At 45.8% G+C, this 26,966-nt stretch overlaps 1 protein-coding gene across 2 annotated transcripts in view; it reads right to left on the reverse strand.

Annotated features, from left to right (window-relative positions):
- TSHZ2 (teashirt zinc finger homeobox 2) overlaps window positions 1-26,966 on the reverse strand; it is a 313,195-nt gene that overhangs the window by 256,439 nt on the left and 29,790 nt on the right. The window contains exon 1 of one of the 2 annotated variants that reach the window (XM_029611882.1): window positions 5,952-6,124. The exons of the other annotated variant lie outside the window; for it this stretch is intronic. The gene's annotated coding sequence lies outside the window, so the exon portion shown is untranslated. Of the gene's footprint in view, window positions 1-5,951; window positions 6,125-26,966 lie in introns of those variants that run through there. 2 annotated transcript variants of the gene reach the window in all.

The following is a 26,966-nucleotide window of genomic DNA, read 5'->3' on the forward strand; positions in this document are numbered from 1 at the left end:
ATAACCCACCGATAAGCTTCAATGTCCTTGGATCCTTGCAAACCAGACACCACATCCCATAATCAAATGCACAAAGAAAGAATTGAATACAGCCCAGTTACAGAAAACCTAACAGTTTCCAAGACCAAAAATGCTCTCTTTTCTGTGCCCTTTCCGAGCAGTTTCTGGAAACTTTTTCACGTTCAGCATAAAAGAACACGTAAAACAATAATGACCCTTTAGCCCAGGTCTCCCAACTTTGAGAAGACGTAACAAAAGTCAAAAGGAAATTAAAGAAAGCCTGTTTACTTGTTTTCTCTCTTTCCTGAAGCCCAACCAGTGCTCGCCTTCTCCAAAGCATGTGAACACAAATCACCCGCATACGCACATCCCTCCCCCCCCCCCCCACAGCGCTTCCCCCTCCCACAGTGCCTGTCAAAGCCATGCTGCTGCCCTCCGTACGCACTGATCAACTCAAGGACCAATACATGTACAAAGAGAGGGCCCGGTTTTATAATGGCCCATTTACGGGAGCAAGTACAAACGTTCATGCAAGCATTTACACCCATACTTTCAAAAATCAAAACATCTGCATGGAAATGAGTTCCCCACCTCAATTCCACTCCCAGGAATGCACACCAAAGAAAGGACGTGCAACGTCACTTCTTGGCATATCACCCCGAGGGATCCTTTGCAAAAAGCCCATTTACGCACATAAATACTTTAGAAAATTCCCCCATCTCCTAAGATGTGAGTGAGTCAATTTCCTGTAAGAGCTAAAATGCTCACACCTGAAGAACAGAATATTCAGAACAGAGGCCTTTTCTTTCACCTGGGGACAATCATCCATTTGCAGTACAAGAATGCATACATAAGAAATTGCCATACTGGGTCAGACCAAGGGTCCATCAAGCCCAGCATCCTGTTTCCAACAGTGGCCAATCCAGGCCATAAGAACCTGGCAAGTACCCAAAAACTAAGTCTATCCCATGCTACTGTTGCTAATAATAGCAGTGGCTATTCTCTAAGTGAACTTAATGTGCTCCATCGTATTGTTATATTTTATGTATGTTGACATTGTGAGCCGCCTAGGGCTGTGAATAGGCGACATATAAATCCTCAAATAAATAAATAAATGAATGAAATAATTGTAGACATTGAAAGATCTCCTCAAGACCAATTCGTCTTTCAGCCAATCCTCCCAAATCTTCCCATTAAATCCCTTTTTTTTCCCAGGTTCAAATTTTTCCCACTCACCTCCAACTATTGAGCAAAGGCCTCAGTTCCTTTGGATTCACAAACACAGAGGCGATATACCCCAGTATGGGTAAACCAGCTGAAATTTAAGGCCCACAGTGGTTCGCTTTCTCTTACAAGTGCAAATCCTATTTACTTCCTCCAAGTCTTCACACTGAAGTTTGGAAAAATCGAAATCCCCCTGAAATTTTATCCTGAGAAAAGCATCTTCCATGCTTTTCTCAGGATCCACTCTTCAATCAGTGAATTTATGGAGGCTCGCCAATATCCCAGGGCCCACTGTCTCCTGGTTTCAGAAAAGGGTGGAAGAGTCATGGTCCATCAAGCTCCAGGGAGAGGGTCTTGCAGCTCCAGTAGCTGTGTCCTTAAACAGGAAGTGCACAGAGGGGGGAAAATTCTGGAACTTTCAGAACACTCTGCAAAGGTTCCCGAGGTTACCGAGCCATCTTAGTTTTACCCTGCGGTTTCCTCCTGCTCCTTCGTACGTCCAGCTCAGTCAGAAACGGGGCTAAGATCTGGCTCCATAAACCAACATTCACAATTGCCCCAGGGAATTTGTTTTCTCCTATTTTATATCCCCTCCCAATTTAGGATTAGTCCAGATATGGCACTGATGGTCCCAGCCAGGGGTCATGTAGCAGGGCTTCTTCTGGAATTCTGCAATCATGGACCTTGAATCCTACCACTAGGTGTCACCCTTAAACAATGACTGTGACTTCTCTCCCCCTCCCCTCCCCCCCCCCCCCCCCCGGGGGGCTGTAAACACAGTCTCCATAGCATCCCCAGCTCCAGCCATCCCAGGCAATGGAAGATCAAACCAGGGACCTTCTGCATGGTGGTCCACAGCAGCACTTCCCACGCACCGCAGGCCAGTCCCGAGAAGAGTCTTCTTGATCTAAAACCATGACTGCACAAGAGGAAACCATTTACTCCCACTCTTCCAGTCCATTAATCCATTTCTTTACTTCTCACAAGACTAATGCTGATCCAACTTGCTGTTCAAGTCTACAACAGACATTTATTCTCTCTATAATCTGCAGCCATCAGGGAGCAAAAAGGCTGCAGATCCTTTGACAGTTCTGCTTCTCTTTCAAGCATTATGGGCTCCACAAGGGGCCTCCCAATTCCTTACCTGCAATATTTACCAATTTTTTTTTTTTCTGAAGGATTTCAGGCCCAATGTGTTCTTAACGACTTGGAGGTTATCTAAGCAGAGCGGCCACAGCTTTCAGGCGAAACAGACCGGATGCAAGAAGATTCGGTAAAAGCTCTATCAGCGCCTCCCAACATTGCTCACCTAAACACAGTCATGGCCACTGAATGCTCAACAGCGCCCCCAAATTCATGTTTTTTGTAATCTCATTTACTAAAAATAACCTAGGACGTTCTGTGATTTATTTCAGACAGCATGACTAGGCAACAGAACAAGGAAAACAAATAATACACCTGAAATGTTTTAGTGGGCCTGAGTCCTATTCCAAATAAAAAAACAATGGGCCTCACTGTATTTTTTTTTCCCGACAATCACTAAAGTTATAAGGATTCCTACTTCTCCTTATGACAATTCTGCAAATATTCCAACAAGAGTTGGAAATCTAGCAGGCCAGAATTTTCCAGGATTTTTTAAATTACAGAGTACTGGACCAAAGTTTTAATTTTCATGGCAATCGTGTCGATTGCGCTTTCCTCCTGGACCTTCTAGAGTCGATACCTGCTTGCAATCATTAACCTGCGCAAACAAGGTCAACGCAAAAAAGGAAGCTACACTTGTTCATCGACGGTTCAAAAGGTCTTTAAGTTTTCTTTTCACCCTTGGGGAGCAGAGAAAAAAAATAGGAGTCATTATTTTAAGCAGCAGACAAGAAATTCATGTCTCAAAGGTTCAAACTGTTGTGCTCAGCAAGCCATGACCCCAGCATAAGACGTGCTTGATGGGGAGAGAGCGCTCCAGTCTGCAGAGATCTATGCAACATCTGCTGTTTATTGAATCAGCTGGTTATCATTATCAGATCAACTAACTTCATAACAAACTACCAAGGGCTTTACCATCACACACAGTAAGATCCTAGGTCTCAGGCTGGTTTTTAACGATATGAGGACTGGAAAGCAAAGTTAAATACTGTGTGTCAACCCTCCCCCCCATTCCCAAGAACATAAAAAGACTTCTAAATGACGGAAACAGTTCACTGGGAAGAATGAACTTGAAGCGCGCTAAAAATGTTCTCTTTCCAGCCCTGTAATCACTACCTGCGACACGGCTTACTGGTTACTCAGCAGAATTATTTAAATCACACTCATTAAGTAGGTGGTGTTTTTTTCTTTCTAACCGATATTCAGGTAGGTGACCCTCAATGTATCAAGTCCTCCTGATTATCAGACAAGGCAAATTTATATCTACAGAGCGCTCAGCTATGGAGATGAGGAGAATAAGCAATCATGAACAAGAAGTGAATTAATACAAAAGAAATGTAACCAGTTACAATTTATTCAGCAGCTCACGGCTACCCAGAAGTAAAATAAATAAATAAAATAAAATGTGGATATTTCAGAATCGTCACAGCAGCCAATATTTTAGCCTTATATGTAAGACATAATGACTTTCATACAGATGCAACTGAAATGTCAGCTTCGATAATATGAGTTCATTAAAAATAATTTGATTTCAATCTTTTTTTGCATAGAGGAGGCTGGCTCAGTTCTGGTTTTATAGCAATTTTTTTGTCTTTTTTTTTTAGTTACACCCCCCCCCCCCCCTCAGGGTTAAACCCAGCAGTTAACTCAGGAAAGCCAGGGCTTACATCCCACTTCTGCTTCTTCTATTTGTGCTCCTGGGACCTTGGGCAAGTCGCTTTGCCCTCCACTACCCCAGGTACCGGTTTAGATTGCAAGCCCTCTCGGGGGGCAGGGACCAACCTGCTGCGCCTGAATTATAAATCCCCTCGACCCCAGGTTCAGAAAAGGCTTCCCTTTTCCTCTTTAGATTAATTTCCCGATTCTGCAGCTACAGCCACTACACTGTACATGGAAGCAAGAGCCGTAATCTTTCCTAAATGGGCAGAGTAATGCAGTCTGGGATTTCTTTTCGGAGCATCACATCACAAGCGTTGCTCCTGGTGCCGGAGGAACCTATCAATCTGTTATTTTGGTAAATGGATTTCTTCTGGTCCATGAGGATTCTGGTATTGCTGACATGTTACATTTTATACTCCTGACCTTGTTACTGCTTTATGACTTCTAGCCATCAAAAAGCGCCTCTCATTGCTATGGAAAATCTAGCAGAGATTTTAAATAATCACTTCATGAATTGCAACAAAGAAAAGTATAATCAAGTAAAAAAAATAAAATAAAAAGGGTACCAATACGACTGTGTGCAATTTTTGTCCTGCTCATAGTGTGGTGATTAGCACAGTTACCAGTGAAGAACTGTGGCTTATGATTTAATTACAGCGGATATCACATGACTGCATTACACTAGCGCTGCTGATCTTTATGTCGCCATTCCCTGTGCTCTCTGGTCCCGGGAGCTCTGCTCTGCAATGGAAAATCAGGACCACAAGGGCCATAAGACACTGATATCAGGCCCTGTCTTCCATGCCTCCTCCCTGCTGACAAGCAACACAGGGGCTGGCTCATCTCTGAACATGGCTGGTTCACCGGATGCCCATCGGGTTCAACCTTCTTCACCTCTATTTTGGTAATCCGGAGGGAAAAAAGGAAGAGACCCTTGTGAACCTGAAGCCGAGTCTACGGCAGTGGGAAAAAAAAAATAAAAAATTCCTTACTGACCCAAAAGCTGGAGATCCATTGAAAAGCTTGGACGAACACTATATCATCATAACAACCAACAATCTCATCCTCCGCACCCCCCCCCCCCCCCCCAGAAAAAAAACTGTCCAATTTTCTTTTACAACGATTTAATGCTTTTGGCAAAAAAAAAAAAAAAAGTTCCATAATTTTACAGCTCTGATTAAAAGAATAATTTCTTTCACAGGTGGTAAAATATATTTCCTCTTACATTTTACCAATAAACTTGCCAGATGGTTCAAAATGTAAAAGAGTCTTGTCTTTTATATTACAGACACTGCATCGTTAATATCTATTATATTATATAATCAATATATTATTACTGTCAGGTAGCCCAGTAAAGCCATCAAGCAAAATGAGTTAAGATACCATTAGTAAATTTATATCAATGTCCTATAGATAACCACAGAGAGATGATCTTATATTTTACTTGCAAATTCAGGGGTCGACGGTGTGCACAGGCATAACCCATGCATATACATATTCTTGAAGAAAAAAACAACAACTCTGTTGAAGAGAAAATCCCATTGGTTTGGGAGAAGATCAAAAAAAAAAAAGTGCACGGCTATATGACTGCACGTTACTGAGTACGTGTCTTTCAGATAAAGAATGCTTATGCAGCCAGGAAATATTTTGCCACAGATAGCACATCCCAGGTCCCCAAGATGAAATATTAATGTACAATTTGTTTATCTGCGGGCTCACATCTTTCCAGCACTGAGCTGTTAATTTTCTATCAGCGCAGACAACGGATCAGTCAGTCATGAACTCCTCACAGCCATTACCAGGAGACATTTTGATTAAGTATGCCTAATGTAGTGGATAGAGAAGAATGAAAACACTCTGCCTGCCAACTTTTGATTGACCATTAAGCCACTGATGAATGTGCCTGTCAAAGAAGAGACAATTACCTCAACAATGCAGAAAGTCTTCTGGAAAGCTTATTTCTCCATAGGGCTGACACATTTTACCAGATTACGGGGCACGCCAGCTTGAGAGCGCACAAGGAAGCTTCTACAAAAAGTTTGCAGAGTAACAGGAGCTGCGGAGCAATTTCGAGATGGCACTCGGCACCCGCCCACCACCTCCCCCGCTTCAGTTGCAAAAAAAACAAAAAACAGAAAAACCAACCAAACTGTCCTAATATAGGGCAAATCCGCGATAGAAAACATTCCCAAATCCGAAAAAAAAGGGCAAAAATTCACCCGTGTTCCACTAAGGGCCTGGTTTAGTAGTGTTTAAAAATGTATGTGGGAGGGGTGTGGGTGCATCCTTATTTATTTGTTTTATTTTTTTTTTTTGAAGAGGCTTATATTCTGCCTCCAGCGAATTATTTGTGCTAGCCGGATTACATCATTTAAAAACAATTACATTTAAGCTCCCATGGGTTTCGTCAGATGATAAATTTGTCTTTCTGACAACACTTATCTTGCATTTGTTAAGCCATTGCATCAAAATGCATCTTGGATCTGGCCTTGCCTTCCCTGATCCTCCCGACAGCGCAGGCTTTTTCTCAAAAAGCTCGAGGTTTGGCACAAAACAAGTTCTAAACAGAGAACTAGAGGTAAATGTGAGAGAACTGAGCTTGCACCCGGCATATCCCGGTTTCTGAATGAGGCTCATTCCAGTCGTGCTGAGCACAAAACAAACCCACCCCACCCCGGGAGATTAAGTTATACGGCTGCAAGCCCATGTGACTCACTTTGCGCCAATTCTCACACTGGATTGTGTTCATTTTCTCTTCTGGAATGCCATCGCCTCACCAACCCGCAGCTTTCCTCTCCCCCGCCAAATCTTAACCGTGTGGTGAATTTTTAAGAGTTGCTCACGTTAAGAGGCGCGCGTCTGGGTTGAGCGCGAGCAGCTGGTATTTTTAAACAGCCCAATTATGGGGGTCATTTTCAAAAGGAGTTATGCGCATAAATGTAACTACTATTGTAACAATTTTCAAACGCTATTTACTCACGTAAAGTGCATTTATGTGAGTAAATCCTATGGACAATTCAATGGCATATATTGTAGCAATTTTCAAAAACCCACTTACTCAAGTAAAGTGCATTTACTCGAATAAAGCCCAATTTTACTCAAGTAAATGCTTTTAAAAATCAGGCCCTATGCGCCTATAGGCGCCTGCGTGAGCAACCCGACACGCGGGGAGAAAAGAGGCGGAGTTAGAGCATGTCAGGGGCATTCCAGGGCGCGTAAATACGTATTTTAAATCCCGCGCCCGCGTAGCGTGTTGGGCTGTTCCCCTGCACTTACCTATTTCTGCTCTTGATGAGGTATAGGTCTGAAGAAAACTCGTTTTAGGCCTAAAACGGCTGGGGGAGGGGGTCTGGGAAAGCTGGGGGGAGGGGAGTGCAGGCTGAAGAGCCAGAAGGGTCTGGAAGACCTGGAGATAGACTGGGCCAACTGGTGGACTATGGGGTCAAACTGGCTATTTCCTTCACGAGCGCACGTTTTAAAATCTGCTTAGCTGTGTGCGTTAAAGCTGACAAACTTCTAAGGAAGATACGCGATTAACGTTTGCTTGTGTAACTGCTTAAAATTAGGAGTACACGTAGGCGCAATTTGGGCCTGATTTTAAAAAGCATTTAACACGCGTAAAACTGGGTTTTACTCGTGAAAATGCACTTTGGGGCGGATTTTCAGAGCCCTGCTCGCGTAAATCCGCCCAAAACCGGGCGGATTTACGCGAGCAGGGCCCTGCGCGCTGGGAAGCCTATTTTACATAGGCCTCCCGGCGCGCGCAGAGCCCCGGGACTCGCGTAAGTCCCGGGGTTCTCGGAGGGGGCGTGTCGGGGGGCGGGCCCGGTCGTCGCGGCGTTCCGGGGGCGTGTCGGCAGCGTTTGGGGGGCGGGTACGGGGGCGTGGCTACGGCCCGGGGGCGTGGCCGCGCCCTCCGTACCCGCCCCCAGGTCGCGGCCCGGCGCGCAGCAGGCCCGCTGGCGCACGGGGATTTACGTCTCCCTCCGGGAGGCGTAAATCCCCCGACAAAGGTAAGGGGGGGGTGTAGACAGGGCCGGGTGGGTGGGTTAGGTAGGGGAAGGGAGGGTAAGGTGAGGGGAGGGCAAAGGAAAGTTCCCTCCGAGGCCGCTCCGATTTCGGAGCGGCCTCGGAGGGAACGGGGGGAGGCAGCGCGGCTCGGCGCGCGCAGGCTATACAAAATCGATAGCCTTGCGCGCGCCGATCCAGGATTTTAGTGGATACGCGCGGCTCCGCGCGTATCTACTAAAATCCAGCGTACTTTTGCTTGAGTCTGATGCGCAAGCAAAAGTAGGCTGATCGCGCTTCTTTTAAAATCTACCCCTTTACTTGAATAATTGGGCTTTTGAAAATTGCTACAATATATGCCATTGTATTATCCATAGGATTTACTTGCATAACTGCACTTTACTCGAGTAAATGGCTTTTGAAAATTGCTACAATAGTAGTTATATTTATGCACGTAACTCCTTTTGAAAACTGCCCCGAGTGCATTTGAAATACTACGCACGCAACTGCACCGATGATTTAAAATCCCCGCAAATGTGCGCGCGCACGCGCCCGTTGTAAAGTTACCACCTCAATGCTTTCACTGCTAACATCAGACTGAAAACAAGAGGTTTCAACCCCTATTAGAAATCAACTTAGTGTGCAAAATATAGGAGAGATCCCCTTTAGGAAAAAAATTGCTGGAATGGCAGGTTCCGTCTTAGTGGCTGGGTGAGAAGATTCTGGCAGAGAGCATAAGCATGTACAATAATATATGTGCAAGATCTGTGCTAATAAATAACCAGAAACTATCTAGTTATCTCCACCTTTTCAATACAATTGAACTGGGGAGACATATCAGACTTCTCATATTGTTCTTGAAAGCGATCAGCATCGCTTTTTTTTTTTTGAGAGGGACGCTGGCAGGAGGAAGAGGACAGTGTCCTGTGGGCTCAAATATAAGAGTCTGACCCGGGCGGCAGGAGGGGGCGGACACGACCTCAAGCACCGCCTTCCTGCTCCTATCAGCAAAGGGAGAGGGATAGGATGGGGGCAGGGCTGAGGAAGGGAGAGGCCAGGATTGACCTGAGGTGGGACAGAGGGCTGAGGAAGGCAAAGCAGGGGTTAACCAGGGGAGGTGGGACTGGAGAAAGGGAAAGGGAAAGGGAGAGAGAGAGAGAGAGAGAGAAGATGGAGAAACAGAGAGAGGATCGGATTTGGGGGTGAGGGTGAGGGTGAGGGTGAGGGAAAAAAAAGAAAAGATTTGGTGGTTAAGCTGCATTAAAAAATATTGGGAGATCCTGATCCAGTTTTTTTCTAATTCCACTGCTTCCTGCAGAATTAATTTCTGCTGCCAGTAAGAAGCAGGGCTGCTTGGGATGGCTTTCAAAAGTGACCACGGTGCCACCTGTACTTGTCTCCTGGTGGAGAACCCTTGGTGCCAGTCAGCTGGACCTGCCCGATCTCCAGGCCAGTCTGGGTTCTGAGCTTTCCTCATCCTCTGCCTGGACGTCAAATGCATGACTGCCCTGATAACATCGTGGGGGGGGGAGAAACTTTAGTAAATCATTTCTAATGCAAGTAGTAACACCTAACATCCCCTGAAGTCTCTCAGACTACCATGCCTGACCTTTGCTCACACCTACCAAGAAGAAAGTGAACTGTGCAAAACGTACAGAGCCTTACACAGATCTTCACTGCTGAAAGATCAGGAGTTGGCTGAGCCTGCGACCTCCTTCCAAATATATCCAGAGGCTGTGGGTTTGAAATCTCAAAGTTATCAGCCCAGATGGGATGCAAAGATCAATGTCATGTGGGAAATTTCTAGATCTCACTGAATTTGTCACCACTGGGTGATGTTTACGAAGAGGTTTTCGCTGGCTTGAGACAAAACTAAAAACGGGAGAAGGGATGCAACACAACTGCCTCTCCAAAACCTACACTTGTCAAAACATATTTCCAGGCAGAGCGTGAAAACACTTGAAATGTTCTCATCAGCACTCTACTTCTGTCACCAAGTGCCGCCTTGTACCTCCGAGTTTCCCCATATCTAAATTTAATGCTGGTATCACAAGAAGGGATAAGAACCATAGCCCTGGCTCACTCTTAAGAATGAGGTGGGCACAGGGGAGCCCGATATTAAAAACGGCACTTAGCTGGCTTAAGTGGCGTTGCTGAATATCCAGCCACAGTCAGCGAGCACCACCGAGCCACCAGGGTCCGCGCAATGGCCTGCCCATGATTTAAAATACGCCCAGTGCACATATGTGTGTGCTCCTAATTTTAAGCGGTTACGTAAGCAAATGTTACTTGTGTAGGAATTTGTCGGCTTTTACCCGCACAAGTGAGCAAATTTTATAACATGTGCCCACGTGAAGGAAATTCTCAGTTTTAGCAATTAGTCCATCAGTTGGCCCAGAAGTCTATCTCTGGGTTATCAAGACCCCTCTGGTTCTTCAGCCAGCATTCTCCCCAGATTACCCAGACCCCTCAACCCAGCCAGTTCTGGCTGAAAAAGAGTTTCCTTCAGACGTACACCCCTTCAACAGCAGCAGAAGTACACAGGCGGGGCTAACAGCCCGCCGCGCACTGCAGCCGCCAGATTTAAAATACGGACTCACGCGCCTAAATGTTGGCCCCGCCCCGGAATGTTGCTGACACGACCTAACTCCGCCCCTTTTTCCGTGCATTTGGTGGCTCGCACACTCATGTATAAGTGCATATTTGGGCCGTTTTAAAATATGAGCTACTCATGCTTGGCCCAGATACTCGTGTATAAGGGGCCCTCTAACGTGAGCAGTTCATTCCAAATCAAACCCTGTGGGGTAGATCTTAAAAAAGTACGCGCGCGCGTACTTTTGTTCGCGTTACCGGCGCAAACAAAAGTACGCCGGATTGTATAAGATACGCGCATAGCCGCACGTATCTTATAAAATCCGGGGTCGGCGCGCGCAAGGCTGCGCAAAATCAGGAGCCTGCGCGCGCTGAGCCGCGCAGCTTGCCTCCATTCCCTCCGAGGCTGCTCCAAAATCAGAGTGGCCTCGGAGGGAACTTTCCTTCCACGTCCCCCCACCTTCCCCTCTCTTCCCCCATCTAACCCACCCCCCCCAGCCCTACCTAAATCCCCCCCCCAACCTTTGTTGTGCAAGTTACGCCTGCTCGAAGCAGGCGTAACTTGCGCGCGCCGCCTCACCATCCCCTGGCACAGGCCGCAGTGCCGGGGAACTCGGGACCGCCCTCCCGCCCGCCCCCGAACCGTCACCACACCCCCGGACCCACCTCGGACCGCCCCCCTGACACGCCCCCGGACACACTCCCGGACTGCCGACACACACCCCCCCCCGGGCACGCCCCCTCCCGCCCCTTTTACGAAGCCCCGGGACTTAAAATACATCGATTTTAGGCACATAAATCACCATATAGGCAAGTTCGACTTCTTTTTCGCGGATAAAATATACATGTGTTTATTTTTAAAACAGGTAGGAAAAGTACACTCATTCAATGCACTGATATATGTTCTTTCAATCCATTGCATTTATTTGTGTGTAAGCCTACACACACACGTATGTTTCAGAGCCAAAATACGAGTACCCTATATTATAATAGGCTCCTGCAATATAAAATACCATCCTAGATGTACACGTAGCCATATATGCACATAAGTGCCGCCGCGCATAGTTATTTCAAAGTTATCCTCCCTGTGTATACATTATAAGAAATCCATACTAGAGATGTGCATTCATTTTTTCACAAATGTGAAAAAGGTAATGAATGAGGCCATTTTCGGCTTGCTCCAATGGAATGAACAGAAAATGGCCTCTCATGAAAATACTGAAACTTTTTGGGTATTTTTGTTTTCATAATTAAAAACGGGCTGTCCTTGAGGCCCTTCAAACCCCCTCCGCCTCCCATCCCATAAAATCAAGGCCAGGACCTCTCCAGACTCCTTCACCCTCCACTCCCTCCCCATCAAACTCTCTAGGGCCAGGATCTCCTCATGCCTCTCTTACCCTATCCAGAGTGCTGCAAAGTCCAAAGGGCAGGAGTGAGGCCCACTCACTCCTGCCCTCAGCAAAAATAGTACTGCAAAAATGGCACAGGTGACCTTCAGGATGGTGCCAGTGACATCACACCTTGCCTTTCTCTTTTTCGTACATGCTCTCACTGACACACACACACACACACACACACACACACACTCGCTCTCTCTCTTTCACTTTCACTCACACATGTTGACTCACTCACTCGTGTCTGGGCTTCTCTCTCTTCTTTATTCAGCTGCTGGTGGGATGTGGTCCCTCTCTCTCTCTCTTTCTCTGCTTTCTTTCATGGACCATTAGGTCCCCACCACGTGCATTCCTCTCTGCCGCCACCGACTTCCCACCCCCTACCCCAGGTGTGCCAGTTATCGCCAGGCCTGCCACAAAGGAAGTAGCTGAGCCAACCCTAGTTCTGCACATTGCATGTATAGACTTGTAGGTCTGACTTCATAGGGAGGGCAGCAGGATGATCCTGCACAAGCAATAGGACAAAACCCAAGATTCATCTGGTAGCCCAATTTCACAAGGCGTCCAGGACATATTGTTGGTCTAGCGATGCAAGTCCTCAAACGCTCAGAGAGAGGCATCACAGTCGTGGACCATCCTAAGCAGCCAAGTAAGCATCAAAAACAAGAAGCAACCCAGCCAGCGTGGCAGACCCCATAAACAAGTGGCGGCAAACTTAACCGAATCTAATCTTGTGCTCAGATGAGCACACATTGTTCCTGAATACATCTCTCTTCTCCAGGTTCAGCCTCCTGGGAGACATGGCCACGCATTCATGGCTGTCTTTTGGACATCACAACATCTGTTTTTAACAGTAACGTCTTCGGGTCAAGAATTCCTAAATGCATTTTGAAAAAAAAAAAGAAAAAAAAGCCTTCTCTTGGATGGAAAAAAAAAAAAAAAACTGATGAGAGAGGCTAACAAAAGCATCCAGATTTTATCCATTCTAAGATGAAGAGAAAAAAAAAGTTATTTTTAATAATTTATGCAGTCAGCAGAGGTTAGATAAGCAATGCTCTGCCTAGGGCTGGTGACAGATGTTGCAGCGATTCACACACCAAGGGCCTGATTCACTACTACTTTTCTCCCCTTCTGTGTCTGGGGGGGGGGGGGGGGGGGGGCGGGGACAGTGAATGGAAAAAAAAAATACAGACAGTAAATTAGAACTGTGAATCTTTAATGAAAAAGTGATGATGACTTTTCACTTTAAATGTTTTACCCCCAAAAAAAGTACAGGGGGATGTTATAAATGATTTATTGTTCCTTATTCTTATTGCAAGAGCTTCACATGCATTTCTCTTCTTCTTCTTTGTTTGGAAGAATTTTTACCTTGCGTCTTAGCACTCCCAGTAATAAATTTCTTCCTTCTTCACCCAAATATTTCCCACATTTTACCTGCTGGCATTAAACATTTTGCATTAAACCCTACGGCAAAGGTTTTCATAAGAAGGCAAAAAAAAAAAATCTGCATGAAAACTATTTGTAAAGTGAGATGTTTATGTGGCCTGGTTGATGAACCAGGCATTCAGCCTGGTTCATCAACATCAAAGAATTACCAAAATATAAAGGGAGTAATTTTCATAAGCATTTGCATGCATAAAAATAAATGCACTTTATCCGCGTAAGTGGGCTTTTGAAAATTGCTACAATACATGCCACTGAATTGTCAGTATGTTTTACACATGTAAGTGCACTTTATGGGCCTGATTTTAAAAGGCATTTACTCAGGAAAACAGGGTTTTACTCAAGTAAATGCGCTTTACTCAAATAAATGGGCTTTTTTAAAAATTGCTAGACAATATGCCATTGAATTGTCTAAAGGATTTACTTGTGAACGTACACTTTACTCAAGTAAATGGCTTTTGAAAATTGCTATGATAGTATGAGAGTATGTTACATGTTGCTTTGAAAATTACCTTTTGACAATTCACTAGCATATATTCTAGGAATTTTCAAAAGCCCATTTACATGCGTAAAGTTCATTTACATATGTAAAATCCAGTTATAAGTGTGTGTAAATCCTTTTGATAACTATCCCCTATGGGGGCAATTTTCAAAACAGTGTAGACAGGTTAAAAGACTGCAGGGCCTTCTACCTGTAGATTTTGCACCAATTTTCAAAGATAAAAAGCCCAAACGTACTTTTTCTTTGAAAATTGCCCATGGAAAAAAAGCACTCACAGAAATTTGCACCTTCTTTGTCTGCAGATACTTTTACCCCCACCAAAACAAAGGGATGGTGACTTTTAAACAGGTGCGCGGGTGCACATGAGTGCGTGCTTGCTGTCCAGAGACGCATCCATTTTATAACATTCACACGGATATGCGCACGTTATGAAATAGCTTGAACACGCGTATAAGTGTGCGCAACTTTACGGAAGTGGGGGAACTCTATAAGGGACACACGCCAAGGCTATTCGCCATATTCCCAGTTCGTTCCCAGTTCACCCCATTTTAGAGATAGGACTTCCAACACCCCCCCCCCCCCCTCTAATTTAATAGCCACCCTTCCGCCCTGTTAGCCACAACCCTTAAAACCCCGTTGCCTTGTCTATATTTGTTTTGTTTGACAACTTACACGCCGTCCACAGCAGAAGTAAATTTATGTGGCAAGAAACCCTGGCGCACGGGGAAGGAAGGGGAGGATAATCTCCATTTATTTACGCCAGGCCCTGACATGCTCTCACTCCGCCTAGACCACGCCCATGTTTACCCCCTTCTTAGAAACCTTCTACTTATGCACGCAGCGTAAGGTTCGTGCATTCTCGGGTGGCTGCTTTTAAAATCTGCTTGGCGCGCGCCAGCACAGTTTTGGCACACGCAGGGCTTTTAAAATTTGCCTTCAAGAGCAGTTTCTTTTTACCCTCTGCCCTGGGGCACGCCTCTCCTAAAGTGCGGGTAAAACGTACGCACGCAGGGGAGCCATGTGCGTACCTTTACCCGCATAGAGGGTGGGCAATTTTTTAAAAACCCATTCTACCCGGCTGAACAGCCATTTGAATGGCTTTTGCAATTTGCCGTTTATGTAGTTAAATGAAAATGATACTTCAAAACACCGAGTTAAAGGAGAGAGAACATCTGACTGCTGCTCTCCACGGGGCCCTATTTACTAAATATTTTTCCTATGGGTGCAAAATGGAAGAAAATCTTTAGTAGTTTTTTAAGTTCCACTTCCTCCACAGCAGAAGTAAAGTTAAGCGGCACTGGGCCCGGGCCGTGCACCACGGCGCGTAAGTATTTGCGCACGGATCTCTGGGTCCCACCCCAGAACACCCACACCCAAACCCCACCCTTTTTTTTGAATCGGTTTGAGATATTCATGTATCGGGAGATGCGCGTCCATGGAGACAGCTTTTAAAATCCAGTGCACGCATCCATGTCCTACATGAGCACCCATCTCCCGATTTTGGGGCACGCCGGCTTTTAAAATTCACCTTTGAGTTTATAGATTTGCTCTGGCTTTTGCATGTTAAATACACAACGAATTAATATAATCTTTTGCTCACTGTGATGAAGGGTGGCATAGCTGGTATCATGCACAGGGTTGCAGGAGCTTTCATGGGACCAAATGCTTGGTTTTTGAACAGCGTTACAGATGGGCCAATCCAAAATATGTGAGCTATGAATTATCTGCAAACCTACCCAGCTAGTCATTTACGATTGCTTTGCATTTGTGGTATCTCTGCTTTGTGATTTACACATCTTTTTTTTTTTAGAGTTTATGTGACTACCATAATTTATTGAGAAGCAAGCCTACTGGGAATATTTAAAGCAAAGCAGAGCAAAAGTAAGAGGTCAAAAATACAATTTGGTCAGACTCGAAGTTGCATTTCAGTCATTCAGGGAATGTAAACCAAAACTTGTGCTAAACCGATCATAAACCATAATTCACTTGGCCTTTTGCAAGCCCTACCAGTGATGCGTGGGTTGAAATGAGCAGATCACGAACATCAGAACCCACTTTGAGCTCTAATTTGGCCATCTGTATATCCCAGCAGCATATTCTCCAAATCTCTAAAAATGTTCAAGACACAAACTCTGCATGCTTCTGCAGTTTCTAATGTTCATAAAGCAGGGAAACAGAGAAGTGGAGAATATCACATCAGAACAGAACTGCAAGGCCCATCCAGTCTGCTCAAACTGCTTCCCGTTGCTTGCCATAGACCCCAGATGATCTCAGGATTTCCTTTACGTCTTTACAATTAGGGATCTTATCTCATCTTTCCAGAAACTCTTCTGCTATTACTGCCGCTACCGTTTCCTCTAGAACAGTGGTCCCCAACCCTGTCCTGGGGGCCCACCAGCCAGTCGGGTTTTCAGGATATCCACAATGAATATGCATGAGAGAAAATGTGCATATCAACCACTGCTCTAGAAGACTGTTCCATGCACCCACCATGCTCTCCATGAAGTAATGTTTTCCTGCATCAATCCTTGTGCCTATCATGATCTCTTGTCCTAGAGCAGTGTTTTGGCACCAGTCCCTGGCAGCTTCTCTGCCAGTCCACAGAGCGACAGTGATTGCAGGAGGATGAGGAGGAAGCAAGACGCCCTACAGCTGCACACACTGCATTGCACCTGACATCACAGCCAGCAAAGGCTTTCCTTAGTTCTCTCCCCCCTTAACCCTGCCTAGCTGACCTTTCTATTTCAATTGGAGATGGTCCTGACGTCTGTGAAGGGAGCAACTAGAGCTGAATGTTCATGGACCAGACTGAGGCTGAGTCAGGGTCCGCTCTGTTCTCAAGACCCATTTCCCGTACAGAAAACGGGAAGTGATGAAGGGCAGCAGATGCTGACTCAGTCTCACGCAGGCTCGTTGCTGCCTTCCCAGAGATTGGGCCTCAGGGCTGGGGAAAAAAGTCCACAGGGCAGTGATATTTATTTTTATTTATTTACTTTTAAAATGCACAGACCGCTCTATTGACACTTCTAGATGGTTTGCAATTAACATTCATAAAATAATCAAAACCAACAAAATACACAAAAACTAAAACATCATAAAATAATTTAAAAAGTTACAATTACTCCAGAACATTTCAAAGAAGAACAACCTCCATAGGCCCTAATAAATAAATGAGCTTTTAGGAGTTCCCGAAAGTGTGCAGGGACAATTCTGTCTGAAGCTCAATAGGGCTTGCGTTCCATCACATAGGAGGGCACTCCCTGTATTAATTGAGGAGAGAGAGAGAGACAGAGAGACACAGAGAGAGAGAGAGAGGGATTTCCTTTCTTTTTTTTTTTTTTTTTTTAACAATGAGCTAATTGGAGATGAGAAGGGAGGGACGCTTTTCCTTTTATTAAATGTCCACCCCACGGCTGACTGTAAAGGGGGAGGGAAGGATAGAGAAGGAAGGAATCTTTTTCAGTAATCAGTTGGTGGCTGGCTGGGAGGGAACGGGAGGTATTTTTTTCTTTTCTAAGTGCAATGCTGGTGGCTGACTGAGAGACAGAAGGAGGGAGAAAACGGGGGGGGGGGCGTTTTTTTGGAAAACAATTTTCTTAAACCGGCTAGTAACCATCTTAAAATGACACCGACCAGCTACAGGGCTAGCCCATGAGATTAAAGACCAGTAGGGGAGCAAGTATATCCTTCCCCCGCTTTAATTTTCTGGGGGACCCTGGTCCCCTTTGCTCAACAGTGCTGCAAGCAGTCCAGGGGCAGAATGCAGGTGCCAGTCCCTAGCACACAAAAGGCTGCGAGTCACTATCCTGTCCACCGGGAAAGGTTTGCCACTTGTGTCTTATTCATATTTTTTTTAGGTATTTAAATGTCTCTTATCATAACTCCCCCTCCCCTGAATAATTGTAGGCAGAGGTTCCCAAAGCTGTCCTCCATGTTTGGGAAGCTGGAGGACGGGTTTGGGAAAAATGGGCACGCATTGACTGCACAGCATGCAAACGTCATCTCATGCATATTCATTGTGCATATCCTGAAAACCCGACTGGCTGGGGGGGGGGGGGGGGTGTCCTCCAGGACAAGATCGGGAAGCTCTGTTCTAGGGGATACCGACCTAGTTAAGCCTCATCTCACTGGGCTTTCGGTGCAGGCTCCTCACGATCGGCCGCATTTTAAGAGGGCCGCACGCGCAAATACCGGCGCTTCCGCGCACGGCCGGGGCCCTGCGCGCGCCGCGTGCATTTTCTAAAAGGCCTGGCCGCGCACGTGACCACCGATACGTGCAGAGGTTCCGGGCCTACGGAAAGGGGCAGGCCAGGGGGGGCAGGGTCTTCCCGGAGAGTGGCGGGCCAGGACAGCGCCGTTAGCCGCTGTCCCGGGGAAGCGCGCACCGGCACTTGGCCGGCGCGCAGGGCTTACTGCTGCTCCTGAGGAGCAGTAAGTATAAAAATAAAAACATTGGGGATAGGTAGTGTAGGGCTCAGGGAGGAGAGGGGAAGAGGGAGGAAGGATAGGGTTGGGGTAGGGTAGTTCCCTCCCAGTCCGCTCCTTAATTGGAGGGAACTGGAAAAGGCCCTGTTGTGTCGGCGTGCATTTCTTTCTAATATTACCCCCCCCCCCCATTTGCGCTCGTTAGAGGAAACCCGCCTGCACATGCGCGCACGGATTTTAAAATCCGGTGCGCATGTGTGCAGGGGATATGTATTTTATAACATGCGTGCACTGATGCGCACATGCTGTACAACAGCTGCGTCCATGTGCACGCGCCGGAAACCTCGCACACGTGGACGCACACAAGTGGACTTTTTTAAATCGACCCCTATATCGGTAGCCCTTCTGTATCTCATTCTTCATTAAAACTCATAGGATAGCCAACAAAATTCTTTAAAAAGAACATCTGGAATAGAGTTAAATTATTTCTGGATAGTTTCCAGGCTTGCATGAATACTGTTTGATCATTAGCAAATGGGCAGATGACTCCAATCGCTAGACTTTTACGAAATTCACTGATATATGTTCGTTTTCCTGACTTCCCAAAACAGCACAATAGGTAAAAACAAAAACATAAACCAAGGCAGTCCGTCCTTTAATCCCTAAATAAACTTTATGCGTGTAACTAGCAGGTTGTTTTTCAGGAAATGTATTTTATTCTGAGTACAAAAAAATACCGTTGGAAATGTCACACTGTTTGTGAAAAAATTAAATAAAATGAGATTAAAGTTCAGGTGACTCCCCCTTGATACCAAAATGTGTGCTCATTTGGATCTGTCAAAACTACTGCTCCTAAATTTATTCTCAGGGAAGGTGGTTAGCCAAACGTAAGTGAGGGAAGGCCAGAGACCAACTGAGATCCCTGGCATTGCAGCAGGACAGAAACTGGGCACATTAGTTGGGCCTTGTAATCGCTATTTGCTGTCATGTTCTACGTTTCTATAAATGCATGCCCCAAAACAATGTTTTTCACATAAGCAAGTGAGGGGCCTTAAAATAGTTTAAGATTCCATGGGGAATCAGGATTAATTGTGATGCTGCATTAGGAGATGCACTGTTTTCTGGTTGTCCAGTTTTCTCGTTGGCTGAATGCATATCCAGAGGCCGCAGAGCTGTCTTACCTACAAGCTGACCAGGCGAAGGTCTTCTCAGTTTCTCCCTATACATCAGTCTTGGAACAGTGAGCGTTATTTCATAGATACTGTGGCAAGGATGGTATAGACTATACATCTTCACCTGGAGGTCTTCGCCGCCCCGGTAAATTTTCTGTAACCGAATACCTTTTTTTTTTTTTTTGGAAGATCCTGGATAAATAAAGAGTTGTTAAAAAGTTCAAAGCAGAAAAAAAAAACCGCTGTGATTTATTTTTCTGGCACAGAAAAGAAGTCCCGAATGCCAGCAAAAGTGAGTGGGAAAAAAAAAAAGGGGGCTGTTTCTTCTTCAGAGGCAAGGATACGCCTGAGAAAGGACACTGGTGAGTGATTAGGTAAATAATTTGTAGCAGGAATAATTACAAACACAGATGTGGACAGTATAACTCATTTCCAGTAAAAAAAAAATGTTCCCAGTGATTTATATTTGTGTAACCAGAATTGTAAGAAGTTAAAAGCTGGGAAAGTGTTTTAGAAAAGGCAGTGGAATTGTGTGTATAACCCTCTTTAAAAATAGAAGCCTAAAGGTAATTTTGTCTTTTGTTTCTTATTTACTAGTAATCTGCTGAAGCTAAAAGTAGAAGATTTTACCATAGGCGTAGTTGGGGAGGGGAGGGGCAGAATAGGGGATAGTGCTCCGGCCCCCCCTCCCCCAAATGCTCCTTCCTAATGTTGAGCCAGCCCCCTCCTTCCACCTCAGTTTGATCTCCCCAGCCCTTGTCCTCTCTCCAAACAAAGCAAAGTATACCTGAGGGTCATTTTACACAGCAGGGAATACATCAGAAATGTTTCATCAATTGGTGACAGGGAGTCTGTAGAAGACTTTCCTGCAATTGTACTTTCGAACAAAAAAAGGTTAGATGTATAGTAGTAGAGCAAGCCATCCAACTCAAACCCTTATAAAGCTAAACCCTGTTAGGTCACTGCAACTTACCCTGGTCTGAGGCTCTAGACCAGGGCTTCCCAAACCTGTCCTGGGGACCCCACAGCCAGTCGGGTTTTCAGGATCTCCACCATGAATATGCATATCATGGAGACTCGGTATATGCAAATTTATCTCATGCATATTCATGGTGGAGATCCTGAAAACCCGACTGCCTGTGGGGTCCCCAGCACAGGTTTTGGGAAGCCCTGCCCTAGAGACTGTTGCCAAGTGGGACCCATGGATTTGGTTCGGTTCCCAGCACAAGCCCCTGCTCCTTGGGCGGCGTGGAGCTGGTGCAGGAGTGCTGCTGAAGTGGCACTCACAACCCCTGGAGCAAGCACTAAAGCATTTGATCCAAGTGCAGTTACAGTGGAAACACAACAGCTTACTAGGATCACAACTGGAAGCAGTTTTCTAACCAGCTGTATCCTGCTTGCTCCATTACAGGAGGCCATGATGTTATCTGACAGGATAACATCTGAAGGGATATGGAGAAGAAAAAAGCAAAATACCGGAGGGTGCCCATGATAGCTTTCTGATTAAAGACAGGCAGGAAGGACAAATAGAAAGGAAAAGGAAGTGGTAAGATCTACCATTTTCTTACTATTACAAACTGAGTGAAATGTTATACTCTAGTGAGTCCTTGTAATGATGCCCTAGCTTTGATGATGATAATTTGTGCAGAGCTGGAAAATGCACAGTGTTTATAATTTCTCCTTGCCATTCCCTCCCCATAGCACTGATATCAGGAGCCGAACAATGCTTCAGGGCCAGAATTCAATAGAAAGCATACGAGGGATCACATGGGTCACAAACCTAAAACTAGAAAAAGAACTTACTGGCAGCGCCATGCATTCATTTTCTGGAGATAAATCTCAGCACAGGATCAATAATGCTGACTTTCTTTTCAATTCTAATGTCAGCCTTCACAAATAACTAGAAAAGTTTCCAGCTTCTAGTGAATGCACCGCCTGAGAGAGTGGCCAGACTGACCGGACTGGAGGCTGATGTCCCGGTTTCTCCACGGGACAGGTAGCCCACAGACAGCAGCACTGAAAGCTTACCCACAGTGACAAGCCAGTGTGCGTCCACCCTGCTCTCCAGAGACCACGTCAAGAGCAGAGAGGGAAATCCAGTCTCTGTGGCCTGTGCATTTATTTATTTGATCAATCTCCATTTCTTACAAAGTTAAACATGAGTCCTGGGCCAAGCACAGCCAGGGCCTCCCTGGGCTACTCCGCCCCCCCCCCCCCCCCCCCCCCCCACACACACACACACACTCTTTCCACCCAGCAAAAAAAAAACAAAAAACAGAGCCTCCCAGATCCCTCCCCCGCCCTTGAAAATGTTGCCAGGACCAGGGATCTTCCCAGCCCCCATTTATTCCTTTCCTGAAAATGGCAGGAGCAATGCCCACATGCGCCCACCCTGCCTCCTGCTGCTTTAATAACAGCAGCGCTCCCATGACTTTCTTGGGGAGGGCAGGAGGCGGCTGTGGGGGGCCAGAGAGAGTCTTGTTTTTTTTTTTCTAAATGTTTATTTCATTTAGTTTTTATTTCTTTTAGAGAAACAAACTGAAATAAACAAGCTGGAAAACAAAACAAAAAAATCCCAAATCCAAAAAAATGAACCGAAATGAAAATCCGCAGCCTGCACATTCGTAACGCACAGGACTAAGTTCACAGGAGTAGGGTATTAAAAGGCTCATGGTCGGACATGAGAATTTTTCAAAAGACACTCGTGTAACATTCGACCATGACAAGGAAAATAGCAGGCATATGGTTAGAGGAAGAAATGCATCAATCCACGATTATCAAAAGCACAGATTCTGCACGTGATTCATCATGAGCCGTGCCTGATGTACTGTGAGAACGACAACGCAGCCAGGAGAGAAGGCAGGCGAGGACGTCGGCTGACAAATCCCATACGGACACTGGGAAAATATTCTCTTCCCTTCTAAGAACAATTAGTCACAGGGGTCAGCAGGCAAAACGAATGCAGAGTTTTCTTTAACACAGTGCATGAGCTTTCATAAAACCTTTCTTTTGCATTCCCCTCTAATCGAGAAACAAGCAGCTCGGGCACGTAGGCGACTTATTCGCTCCCAAGCCGCAGTGCACACTAGAGTTTCACACATCCTGCCTCAGCCTAGCACCTTAAAGCCCAAGACTGCCTTAGCATATCTACCAAGCCAGATCCCAACCTGAAGTGCAGGCAGTGTCAGTGACTAAGGACAGGGAGTAAAATATGTCCTTAGATCGTAAACCAGGGATGGCCAACTCCAGTCCTCAAGAGCCACAAACAGGCCAGGTTTCCGGGATAGCCACAATGATTATTCATAAGCTGCATTTGCATACAATGGAGGCAGCGCACCGCAAACCTCTCTCCTGCGTAGTCATTGTGCCCGTGCTGCAACCCGCTCCCTCTGTGGCACTCCAGGAGCAGAGTTGGACACCCCCTGTGCTGCGCCATGAGGTAATACCTTACGCTGCAGGAAACGTAGCAAAAGCTGTAGTGAAATTATGAAAAGGAGCCAAGGCAAGGTTTCAGAAAACATCAGCAATAGATGCAAATCAAAATTTGTAGGGGAGGTAGGCTGAAAAGGATTAGGAGGGCAATTTTCAACTTCCAGGAATATAGTCTGTCTGAAAATTACCCACTCTGTATGCAAGTAAAACTGAGTGCCTGAACCAACAATGTTCATAATTTTAACCGTGGGAGAAGTAGTGGGCTTGGAGATGGAGACAGCGCACTGTACTGTATCGGCCCGATTGGGAGTAATCAGCAAATGTGAATTGCCTGAACGATATGTATGAGGGGGAATACAGCGGAAAGCTAAAAACCTATTTATTAAATGTATTTATTTAAAAAATTTTATATACCGCCTTTACAAATATAATTTGATCAAAATGATTTACAATAAATAAAAGAAAAGAAAAAAATAAATTATAAAATAAAATTGGAAAAAAATTACAAAAACTGATTAATATAAATAAAATATTTAAAAAAAATTTTTTTCATTTAAAAAACAACAGTAAAAGAGCTAGTACCGAAAAGAACCGTTCTCTTAAATAAAGCTCTAAAAACTAAAGCTGAGATCTTCAATGTTACTCTCTGCTTAATGGGCAACCAATGAAGGACTTGCAGAACTGCCAAGATACGATCTCTGAGCGGACACCCAGGTAGACCTGGTGGATCGCCACCTCTTACTCAGAGGGGAAACCAAAAGGGAATGGACCTCCCCTTTAGGACCTGCCGGCTACTTGCAAGTGACCCAGGCTGGCCATTGTCAGAGCCGGGACGATGGTCTAAGCCAACATGCACTTCTTGTGTCCTGGGGAGGGACATTTTTCCAGCACAGTGCACGGCACCACTGACCTCGTGGATCAGGATACTAAAAAAGCAACTTCAGAACTACCCACGGACATGAGCTATTTGAAATTAAAATATTCAAACACTAAAGGACTTAGCCAGGATAATTAATGGTTTTCTCACCTACTTCCAGGCATAGTCCTCCTGCAGCAATCTCCCTCATTTTGATTCCCCCCCCCCCCCCCCCCCCCCCCCGGCACTTCAAAGCAGATTACATTCAGGTTCCAGAGGTATTTCATGTTTCTAACCCCATCTGCAAATACACCGCCCCCCCCCCCATCCTTTTCCACCAGTTTTTAAAAAAACCCCACATCTGAAATCCAATGTGTATATTTGGGAAACATCGCCTTTAGCTCATGCTACACTGATCTCATGAAGAATGCAGAGCTCTTCAAATGCTAAGCACCACATGGTTTAACTTAGCCCTCTGTAAGAGCTAGGACTCAGCTACAGCTTGCTTACTGAACTTTATACCTACCTATGCAACTGGACTTTTGAGGCAATCACACTTCTTTACATGTTTAACACACTCAAATGGAAAGCTGTTCGGGGTCATTTGTGGGGGGAAAAGAAAGTGCTGTAAAGAGCTGACTGGCGCTGCAGGACCGGGGCTAGAAAGAGCTGTAGGTGGGTCTGGATGGGTTCTGGGCCAGTCCGGTTATCAGGGCACCTGCAAAGGCCCTGCGTGAGCTATGCCTTCACGGCGTGGAGGCAGTGCATGCAAATTTATCTCGTGCATATTCACAGTAGATATTCCGAAAACCCAGTTGGCTAGGTGGGTCCCAAAACCTCTGAGATCACAGATGTCAGAGCACAAGGTCCATGCAGTATGACGTGGGAAGCTGAGCGCCCCAGGATCTGCACCGAGAAACCTCTTTGTGTAACCCTCGTTAACAATCTATAGAAAGAAACAGAGCGCAATAAAGCTATGCGTGCTGATATTCGGATTGTGATCCAAGTGTGAAAAGGAGTATCCAGGTACTGGAAGATGCATTTCACCGTATACATTCTGATCCCGAGATACAGAATTTTTAGTCCCAAAAATAATATTTTTTTAAAACTGCAAATAAATATTATTTTACATTTTTGGACCAGGAAACCCAAATTAAGATGATCGTCTTGGGTTTCACGTGGGAGGCACAGAGAAGCAGAAAGCTTAGCTGGGGTCTTCCAGGGAAATCCGTAGCACGTGAAGCGTGATTCACGTGAGTCCAATGCACTTAACCTCTACCGCACGCCTCTTCCCTCAATCCCTGACCATACTCTCACAGCAGACCTTGAAATAAGCGTACATTAAATATGGCGCTCAGGTGTGGTCAATGCACTGCCATAAGGAAATCAAGAGGTTTACTGTTTGTTTTGGGGGGAGTTTTAAATGTTTAGTTTTCTTTTTACGTTTTGCAAAAAACGAAAAAAAACAAAAACTGGATTATCCCACTACTTAATTCCCTCACCCAAAAAAAAAAAAAAAAAAAAGACATTCAGCTAAAATTGCTGCTTTCAAATGTAGCTACAACTGAAATTTTTATTAAAAAAAACAGTCAGTGAAGCAGAAAATAATAATAATTAGAAATGATGATTGGCAGCTGGGGATTCCATCTCGCAGGTTTAATTGTAGCACCGTGAGTTCCTGTGACGCTGCCGCCAGTTCTGTCGTTAAGCAGGAGCTCGAGGACTGAGCCTGCATCCGCAGCAGACCATTCTGGGCTTGCTCTGGACCCTATGCTATCACTTTATAGTATTGAAAAGCATGGAGAATGATTAACGTAATCCGCGTGTGCAACGCTGCTGAATTTAGCATTTATTCCTGCTGTTTACCACATAAGAAAGTGCTGCCTTTTTATTAACAAGCTTTATTGTAACGGCATTTTATGCTCAGATTTCCACCTTGCCCAGTTAATCTGCCCTGTTAATGAGTCATGCGTCCAAGACTGAAATCAAAAAGCAAGACCGAGGGTGACGCGGCATAAGATTGCCTGAAATGGTGCCGATTCTACATTGTCTTTTCCTCCACTTTTAGCCATTTGGGATCGACTCCATGCACTGTCTGCAGAGCAAACCACGAAGGCCATCTACTTGTGGGCGCTGCTGCACAGCTCGAAGCAGGAACTTCTGGGAGACTTTGCATTTCTACCTGCTAAAACCCAGTACGTAACTTGAAGCAGGACTTCCGGTTAATTACAGAGCCACAATAAAATGGGAGATGGAAGATGTTATTTATTTATTTATTTAAATAATTTATATACCGGAGGTTCCTGTGTAATATACATATCACCCCGGTTCACAAAGAACAGTAACTATCGCTACATATAGCGGTTTACATAGAACAGAATAAAAAGAAGTTTTTACATTGAACAGAAACTAAGGGGCGGATTTTAAAACGAGCGCGAATAGCCTACTTTTGTTTGCGCTCCAGGCGCAAACAAAAGTACGCTGGATTTTAGTAGATACGCGCGGAGCCGCGCGTATCCGCTAAAATCCTGGATCGGCGCGAGCAAGGCTATCGATTTTGTATAGCCGGCGCGCGCCGAGCCGCGCAGCCTACCCCCGTTCCCTCCAAGGCCGCTCCGAAATCGGAGCGGCCTCGGAGGGAACTTTCCTTTGCCCTCCCCTCACCTTCCCCTCCCCTCCCCTACCTAACCCACCCGCCCGGCCCTGTCTAAACCCCCCCCTTACCTTTGTCGGGGGATTTACGCCTCCCGGAGGGAGGCGTAAATCCCCGCGCGTCAGCGGGCCTGCTGCGCGCCGGGACGCGACCTGGGGGCGGGTCCGGAGGGCGCGGCCACGCCCCCGGGCCACCCCGGGCCGTAGCCACGCCCCCGGGCCCGCCCCCGGAACGTTCCCGACACGCCCCGAAAACGCCGCACAGTTCGGGCCCGCCCCCAACACGCCCCCTCCGAAAACCCCGGGACTTACGCGAGTCCCGGAGCTCTGCGCGCGCCGGTAGGCCTATGTAAAATAGGCTTACCGGCGCGCAGGGCCCTGCTCACGTAAATCCGCCCGGTTTTGGGCGGATTTACGCGAGCAGGGCTCTGAAAATCCGCCCCTAAGTAAGCAAGTTTTTACAT

This window comes from Rhinatrema bivittatum, chromosome 8 (assembly GCF_901001135.1).
Source record: "Rhinatrema bivittatum chromosome 8, aRhiBiv1.1, whole genome shotgun sequence".
NCBI classification, from domain to species: domain Eukaryota; kingdom Metazoa; phylum Chordata; class Amphibia; order Gymnophiona; family Rhinatrematidae; genus Rhinatrema; species Rhinatrema bivittatum.